General features: G+C 37.8%; 1 long non-coding RNA gene across 2 annotated transcripts in view; it reads right to left on the reverse strand.

Moving 5' to 3' along the window:
- The window catches only part of LOC139967082 (uncharacterized), a 79,032-nt gene extending 71,522 nt beyond the window's left edge, over positions 1–7,510 (reverse strand). The window contains exon 1 of one of the 2 annotated variants that reach the window (XR_011792872.1): positions 1,503–7,510. This is a non-coding gene — a long non-coding RNA (uncharacterized lncRNA). The remainder of the gene's footprint in view (positions 1–1,502) is intronic. The other variant, XR_011792883.1, reaches the window with a different exon arrangement.
- Between the last annotated feature and the right edge of the window lie 2,337 nt (positions 7,511–9,847).

A 9,847-nucleotide genomic window follows, 5' to 3' on the forward strand; every position in this document is an offset into this window, starting at 1 on the left:
CTTCTCTGTTTGAAGAATGACATGTATCAAACAATTAAAAACTCTGCTCAGAGTCATCCTGTAAATGTGTCATCAGTAAATAGTGATTAGTACAAACTGATAACATTAAACAAAAGAAATGTTTCTTGGATGATCTAACAGTCCAAGCTATAGTCCCAGGTATTGAGGAGGTTAAACCTAGACAATTAAACAACTCAGTGCAACTCAAAAATAAAAAAAAGTTAAAGGGAGTGAAGACTCTCGCACAAAGAAACGTCTGCATGATGCCGGTATTCTGACCTAGTTTCGAATGAGGTGTATCAGAAGTGTTTAAGACACCACCATTGATCCCAGAAAATACACACACAGCTTGCTACCGTCGGTAACTAGACACTAGTGTACAGTCAATACATGCAGCTACGGTCAATACCCACAAAACTGTGTACATAGCAGTGATGGACATCTCAGCAGGGAGTTGTTATGGTACTCCCTGATCTCAGGTCCAGATTAAAGATAACAAGGTATCACGTTTCATTACTGTCTGCATTTTGTAGTGTCAAGAAAAAAACTTCACTTGCAAGCAACGGAAAGTTAACTTTTGTTTGGGGCGAGTCTTCAGTGCCTTTAAGTTGGTATGTCCTCGCCTGGGAATGTTCTCCGAGTACCCTCCCCCCTTTAATGAGGACCAACACACTTGCACACCAACACACATCTACCTATCAGGGGGGGGGGGGAAGGATAACTGGACACTGCTCAGTTAGGTTTTCCTCATTTCTCAGAAAGTGGTCACCATAGGTAAGTGGAGACTATTTTATACTTTTCTGGGCAATGTTTGGTGTAATTCTGATTCAATCGAAACGTCAACAAACCTAAATGAAAAAAAAAATTTGGCAAGTAGTTTGAAGAAGGAGGCGAGAAAAGCCTATTCTTGCTGTGGTTTCTTTAATTGTCCGCTTAAAACTACCCAATAGCTCTTGTGGTATGGGTGGTCAAAAACTATTGTCAAACTAAATGTCACTTTCTCTGCCATGAAAGGCAAAGAAATATCTTTAAATCTCTCTCACTCTCTCTCTGGAAGTTTTTATAGCCTGCCCACAAGAATGAGGACAGAGCCTAGATACTTCTGAGAAAGCCTTTGGCCTGAGGTCACTGAGTGACCAATACCCTGACCATTGAGAACTTTTAGACAAGAGACATTTAATAAATGCAGTTCAGGGAAAGTTCACTTTACGTCCAATAGCTTTCTGAGGGAGTGGCAAATCTGGTTTAGAGATTAACAACATTTTTAGCCTCAATTGGCTAGAAATACCAAGATTAGTCACACATTACAACAATTTACAACTTTGGTTAAAGTAGCATGCTGAGTATTTTACTGTTCCATTTAGGTTTCAAATTTGAAAAAAAAAAAAAAAAATGAAGAAATGGCCTGAATTTTTCCATTTTGGATATGAATAAACTGATATGCAATAGTAGCTGACCAAAGAATAGAATAGAATAGAATAGAATGACGAAATATATATGACCTTCATTTGGTTATAGAATCTTAGAGAGTTTCACACTAGAAGTTGGGGATCTGATTCGGATCCATCTTATCCTCCGTTCGAGATCAAGTCCCCAATGTGAAATCACTCGATCGCACTCACTGGATCTGACCCCGAGATGGTATCAATCCTCAAATCCTGAGTTCGAAATAAAAAATGTACACGTATGAAAGTTTGATGGATCCCTGTGACCAGACGACCTTTCCTGTTTATTGCCAGTAAGAGTACAGCCCTGCTGCTAAAAAAGGATCATGCAACTGTTAGGTGTGAAAACATCAATGTGACTAGCTGTGTTCTACATATTACGTCCTGTTTGTTGATTGGTCGCTCTTGGACTGATCGCTTTGCGAATGATCTGATGCCATCGTAAAATGACATAATAAAGTGAAATATTAGAATGAAAGCACTCTTAAGGATCGTATCTTTCTCTGATCCATTGCAATCTTCGCTTAATAAATACTTGAAAGGGCTCGGTCTTATTTCGGAACGTTCGCAACGTTCGAACGCAGTAGATACAGAGATGGAATCTGACCCACAGAAGAAACCTTCCGCTTTTAACATTCTTGCTCGAGATATTAGAAAAATGATACCTAAAATATGTGGGTTTCTTTTCATTGTCACTAAAAAATTAAGTAACCAAGCTGCTTTAAGCTGTTGGCTAAAGTTACCTTCCCAGACAGTGAAAGAGGACCCCTTATTAGAAAACTTTAGCTTTTTAACTTTCCTGTTAAGAAACATTAGCCAAAGCATCCGAAATTTGGGTGAAAGTGCAAGTTTGTTCCAGTTATGATTCCGTCTTTTCCCTTATGTCTTTTAGTGTTCAATTTCTAAACTTCCTCTCTGTAGAATGTTAAACATCCTGTCAGATTCATAGAACAAAAAGTGTGGGGGGGAGGGGGGATGAGTTCGTTCTGACGAAGACTTGTTTGAAAAAGTAAGTCGAGGTGAAGTCTTTAAAGCTGTCTCGAAAAAGACGTTCCACAAAATCCCACGTTTCCAAAGAGAGAGAGCTGGAATTGTGGAAATTTCTTTTGACTTTATCCGGAATATTCCCACGCACCGAGCATCTCTTCACATTCGTTCGAAGGCTGCTGCATTTTGAGATGGATCATTTTATAGCTTGTCCCATTTGGTGATATTATTTGATATGATGGAATACATCATTTTGTCTGCAAGAAGCAGCTGCCCAGTAAAAGATGTAGTAGTATTGAAAATCTACAACAAGATATATGAGAATGTACTTCCGCTGTATAGGAGGACAAAAAGGAAAGACTGGGATATAGATAAAATTTATTTAATTATATTTAAATTATAAAATTATTACTTATTAATTATATTTAATGCAGAAATGCACTTTAAGAGCACTGGCAGGGTATTCCCCCTTCCTCCTACTTCCTATGCGAAACACCCATCATTCTCGGCCTGAGAGGTGGTTACTTTGCGATGATAAGCAGCAACGCCTGTGTAAATACGTGGGAGAAGCCAAGTGACTTGTAGCTTGGGTAATCCAAATCTACACTTTTAGCTCAAAATTTGGAAGACCACTTCAGATGGGAAAGCCCTGGGTATCTCTTGGGTGATATACCCCCATCTTGCTTTGGCCGCCCAGGGATCGAATCCACATCCGGTGCCTTACAATCAAAAGGTCCCCAGTTCGAGTCACTCCCAGATTAATGTATGTCGTCCAGTTACAGAGTTGTTGACAATTCATAATCATGGACGTTAAATATGAATCTAAGAGACTGACTTCGGTCGGCTTGCGGCTTTGATAAGCCAATAATGGCTTCTTCGCGAGTTCCTGCTTGCAGGAGGATCTACAATACATACATACATACATCCTCCTAGATATTGGGTTTCATAGCTTCTAATGCCATAAAGTTTTATCCATTTGACCCAAGCAGTCTGCTTTATACATAAACAAGACATTCAACAGAACACAGGCAGGTTAAAATTCTCCTGATTTTTTATTTTAAACTAGCCAGACAAAAGTTTCAAGACTTAATTTGGAGACCTAACTTTTGAAAGTCCTAAAAGGCATTTTTGGTTCGATGTAATTCAATAACATTACATGTATGTTAAATCTTGAGTGTTACAAACTGTTAACCTGAGAGATATCTATCTATATATCTTCTTTGCGGTTGTAATTTGTTTTATTTACATGCTGCCAGAAGATGGAATTCTCAGGGTTTCATTAGGTATTGTAATATAGTTTTCAGCAAAGAGCAACAATTCATTTAAAAAATAAATAAACAGTAGACTTTTGCTTTAATCGGTTAAACTTTGACGATTCTTCCGAAATTTCCAAAAGATTCGGCATTATTATTTAAAGCCGCAAGATTGTCACAGGTGCAAAAGCAAAGTACAAGACGAGGGAAGGAAATAAATGTTTAAATATCTAATTTCGATCGCAGGAAGTCATTAGTTCATTGGACCAAGAGTACATTGGCACCGCATGAACAGTTTCTTTTCTCAAAGAATTAAAAAATTATCTTTTCAACATTAAAAAAAGGAAGGCGTACAAATTTATCTGGAGCATTGTATACAGAGACGGTTGTCATGGAAACGTCATTGTCTGTACCAGCTCCTGTCCCATGGTGTAGGGATGATAATGTCACTGGTGGATCACCCTTCAGAGAATTCATTTCTTCATGTGCAAGATGATGGCACCATCTAGTACAGGGGTGGGCAACCTTTTTGAATGAATGGGCCAGATATAAGGAGTGAAAAATTGACTAGGCAGCACCTAACCAACAACCTGCTGTAGATTTCAAACCTTTGATTCTGAGGACTTTCAAGCAATTGGTGTGTGTATTTAATCTGTATTCACAAAAAAACAATGTCAATACAGTACAGTTGATAACTAATGAAACTAATAGGCCTACCTGACAGCATCGTTAGTGCCGAAAACTTCTAAGCATCTAGCTCGTTTCTTGTGATGATGTAAAATTGATTGATTTTTTTCCTTTTCTTTAGACATCTCACAGGCCGCAGAAAAATCACTGGTGGGCCGCATGTGGCCCTCGGGCCGTAAGTTGCCCACCCAGATCTAGTACATAATACCTGATTGGCTCCATGTAAATCTCAAGTAGGCGATAAAGTATATAACATTGGCTCAACATTGTGTGTGCTTTACACATATTGCATTCCTTTAAGTTCTATTCTTCACTGCACTTTCCAATGATGCCCTAATGACCTTTAAAAGTAGGTGATTTTGTGACCTAAAACTAGTTAAATGTCAAAAGCAATGCAAAGAGAGAGAAAAAAAAAACTGCTAACAAACTGCTTATCTACTGCAAAACGCCTGCATTATCAAATACATAGAAGATAGGGAGGAACCTGGAATTTAGATCTTAACAGGATCCTCTTGAGAGGCTTGGTATCTTATTAACAAGAGTGTAATGGGCACACTATGGTTCCTTGCTTAGTGGAATAATTAAAGTGTTGTATGTCATATCACCCAATTCCATAATATTTCTTTATGCCCACTTGTAAAAGATATTAACCAACAACTGTATTTCAAGTTTGGATACAATCTGATTTAACGTTTGTGGAATTATTGCAATTTTATCATAATGGCCCCTCCCCGAAAAATTGGGCCTGATAAATTTTTGTGCTAAGATGATCACAAATATGTTGGCCCAAACAAAGTGGCTCAGAAATATAATTTGCCTCCCAAAATTTGAACCCCCAAAATGTGGGGCCCAAATGGTCCCAAAAATAATGGGCCCCACAAATTCGCGCCCAAAGAATGCATCCCAAAATGTGTTTGATGTCGTCATAAAATTTGGACCCAACCGGCCCAAAAATGTACCCCCGAAGGATTTGACGCTAATACATAAGATTAAAATAAAATAAAAATTTTAGCAAACTGCTTATCCACTAGAGAGCCTGTGTAAGAGAATGTGTAAAAGTAAGTCGGCCTGACGTTTCGATCCTAGCAGGATCTTCTTCAAAGGCTAAATGACAAGTTACAGTAACAGAAGGGACAAAACAAACACAGAATACAGACAGGTTAATGAGCAATACATAAGGTTGGCATGTAATATACATTTCTGAGGACTTTATTCCAGAATACATAAAAAATATGTGTGTTCCTTATGCGCGCCTTCTGCCCGTCCAAGCACTTATTTTCGTTACAGATATATTTCCATTTTGGTTTTTATTCAAAGCCAACTTCCATGACCCCTATCAAATAATGGTACTAACCAAAGCTTTGATACAAGGACTATTGTATAGTACATATATACTATACATGTATATTATTAGCATAATGACAAATATTCTACACTGTTAGTTGATAATCCCATGTCAATATCTACTTCAGTACTTCAGATATGGTTGCTTTGAATGTAACTCCTTGTGACTGGCTGAAGTCGTGATTCATTTAGGAAGTAGTGGATCACAGTTTATAATCTGTGATACCATCATGGTGGATGTTCTTTAAAACCTTCTACTTTTCCTTCATAATCTTCTTATTGATTTTTCCTTGAAATGTTTGCTTAGCTTTCAAGTCTTTGTATGATTTAGAATTTCCTTATAACTATGTTTATTAGAAATGTTTCTGTTTGAACAAGTGAGTTAAACATTATAAAGAAAGAACAAAGCCATTTTCAGTTGAATTGCTGTGATGACATCATTCAATTTACTGTTGCCAGATGCAAAATATTCATAACTTTGCCATACCAATGCTACATGATTGTGGTCTTGACCTAAAGATGCAGAAAAGTGTCAGTATTTTTGATAAACTAAGCAGTGAACTTCAGTCACCCGATATCCCTTTAAGGACTCAATGTCACATGGGAGTCATACATCCCTGTGATTGGCTACATTTGTTGAAATATGTTGATTCCCCCAACACAAGCCAACGAGACTTAAACTTGGTGAATGCTTGATCAGTCCTAGTCATAAGCACATCCACACTGCCCATCTATCCAAGACTTTTTTTAAATTACCAGAAGTGGAAAATTGGTAAGGGTTGTAATTTGCGAACAGCTCAACTTAAATTTGTTTCGTACCTTGGCAATCTGATCAAGCTTGACGATGTAATAAGGAAAACAAATTGAATATACATTTCACTGTGGTGCATGGTTGTCCCTCCTGATTTGCTAAAGTTAAAGGCTTACAGTCCAGTACAAGGCCAAGGCCTTCACACACAAGTTTTACAAAAGTTAACTGCTGGCCACTAGTAAATTGTCACACCTTGGCACTAAAGTATTCACAATTCAAACAGTCACCCCTTAGAAACTACTGTGTGCCACATGTCCCCTGGCCCTGAGGGACTTCCCATAGGGTCCAAAGCCAAACCCGCACATGCAACTATATTTATAAGTTACCTCACGGCATGTCCCAACTTTCACACCTGGGTGAAGAGAGGGCAGTGACGATTTAAGTGCCATGCCTAACCACACAAAGTAACGGTCTGGCCAGGACTGGAACCTGCAGTACCCTTTAGATCGCTGGACCACTGCCTTTAACCACTAAACCCTCTCTTGTAGTAGGTAACCATACTAGACCATTCATGTGTTACAGTTCTATAAATATGGCAAGTTTCATGCACACATTGTCTACATTTTCAGATTACTTAATGGAACCTGATCGCGCCATTTTATCATGCTTAGAAACATACAGGAAATTACAGGCAGTATTTTGCTGGTTGTGGATACCAAGTAAATGCTGCCAAAATACATTGCTCGTTCACGTACCAGCTACTTTTTCAATATCGAAGATAACAGAGTTGTGGGGAGTGTACTATAACTTTCACAAATACCAGGAAAATGAAATGTGATTATACTATTAAAAGGTAACACAAAACCCAATAGTTATCATTGGTTCTATGTGATAGAGATAAATCACCCAAACAACTCAGCTATTATTGAAAGATACTACAGAATCAATGTTGATTCATGCACAGACATCAACCCAACCATCATCTTATTCCATTGAAAGATACAGCAGATTTCATGTTCCTTCACAGACAGACAGACAGACAGATACACAAGGTTGAAGGCTTGATCAAGTCTAAATATGACCTTCACTATTTTATATCTAAGCAAAACAACAATTTGTGTAACCTTAACTACTATTATGATTTCTTTAGGTAAGCTTCTTTATGTAAGTCTTTTTGCTGATTCTTTTGTATTATGTGTTACGGTATTGTAAATAAATACAGAAGAAAAAAAAGAGTCTAAATATGACATCACCCAGCTACAATGATCATCAATTTTTTTCTTCACTTGTTACATTATGTCTATTTGGGAGTTGGGGTTTCCAAATACCGAATCTAAAATATTGGACCCTTTAAAATGAAATAATGATGTAACTGGCTTCAGTAGAACCCTGTTCAACATGCTACCTCGAAAATATGAACAGGAAAACAAAGAAAACGTAAAATGGTATCAGATCCCAGAGGCACTATGACATCACAGTTTTAAGAAGTGACAAACTCCAAACTGGACTATTGATGTAAGATATCTCCCTAACTGATCATAATTTATCTCATGTTGAGGGAGTGTGAGAGGGGCCAATTATAATTGCCCCCTCCTTCCCCCCCCCCCTCCAACATGAAAAGGTATGGGCATGAACATTTATGGAAGGGCAAGAGGATGGATCCAGGGTTTCATAAAGGAGGATATGTGACCCTGGGGTCTTTGAAGATGATTTCCATATAGGTGTGGCGGGTGGGGGTGGGAGTGGGGGGTGTGGGAGTCAAAATCTCTGGCTCAAACAATATCATTTCCATGATTGTGTATGATACCATAAAACCATCCATTATAAGTATAATAGAGGGCAGCATTCATCTAATGCCTAATGCAGGAGGGCATCTGTTACATCAATTCATCAAAACAGCAATATCATATAGTGACGTAAAAAACCTTCTAAAATATGGCCATTAAAGTTTTCAAAATCTTGTAAACATTCTTCAATACATAATTGACAGTGGTGTATCACTTGCATCATTCCCTGACAATCTTCTCGTTCACAATTTCTAGTGGTAACGTTGAACTGAGCAGCAGAGGCTGTCTTGACTAAAATATTTTTGTTTCACTGGAAAGTTGGATCTGTCCAAGGACACTAGGCAAAAGATAAACACAGGATTTGTCATAGTGCTGTACAACATAAAAATGAACCGGGGATATCAACCTAATGAATTTATAATATAAAATAACACAAACAACTAAAAAACCTTTGATGCCATGGAAGCAGATAACCTAACAAAAGGAAAAAATTCACCATTGCACATTCTAGATTGCTTATATTCAAAATCTAAAACGTGTAGACTTGTTAGATTAGCTCTAGTAGATCAATGGCAGTAAGGAATCTAGAAAGTAACCCCTATTTTATAATATTGAGTATAGTTAATTTGACAAAAGCAATTTGTTCTTTTTGTTTGTTTTGTCATAAATAGTTCTTTGAACACCTTTATAAGAATTCAAAGGATAGTTGCATCATCAGTACCCTTTGATATTGAAATTAAAACCATTTTGTCCTTAACTGGTACTCACATTTGCTGTCAGTGCCCCCCAATCCCCCCCCCCCCCACCCCAAGCTTAGGGCACTTATGTGCCATGCCCTTTACAAAATTATATGCCAAGTCCTGTTCTAATAACTTAACTTTTCTATGCCTGTTTTAGCAAATGTGTGGTCTTTAATTCTGGTACCTAAAATATGAGCAAAACTTGCTGATAGGTTTTGTATGATCAAGGCTAGAATACAATAGTTAATTTATTTAGTGTTTAAGGCCACTGTCATGAAAAGCTGAGACCTAGAAATAAACCCACCCTAAAACAGGTGCAAAACTCTAATCACTCACCAGAGAAAAAGGGTTTAAAATGATTTTAAACCTTTGACCTAATATTAAGGACAATTTCATTAGAAGAGATCAAACTTGGCTCAGAGACAACCTTAAAGATATTTGGAATGGCCACTATGACCTAACCTTGATTTCTTAGGGATACTCAGTTCTGCTTTTAAAGATAAAATGTGTGTCAAATATAATAAACACACATTCTTGTGGTACAATTCTCCCGACCACTGAAGGTAGATAGAGAAAGGTAGGTTACAATGAATTTTAACTTCACCTGAAGACTTACCAGGAATGATAGGCATAAAACTTGGGAGGTTTTAACACCAAGGGGAGATTTCAACAGATTGTTATCAAACACAAAGTTTCCCTTGTTGAGGTTGAGGGGCTAGATCCAGGGAGGAGCCGGGCCTCCCTCTCTGGGATGAATTGGCACACAACTGTTAGCTACAAACATGACTTTGGCGATTAAATTAAGATTCAAGTGTAGCCATTTCTTACTTTGCACCAACAGTTTAGTCATACT

Source organism: Apostichopus japonicus, chromosome 1 (assembly GCF_037975245.1).
Source record: "Apostichopus japonicus isolate 1M-3 chromosome 1, ASM3797524v1, whole genome shotgun sequence".
Classification (NCBI taxonomy): Eukaryota; Metazoa; Echinodermata; class Holothuroidea; order Aspidochirotida; family Stichopodidae; genus Apostichopus; species Apostichopus japonicus.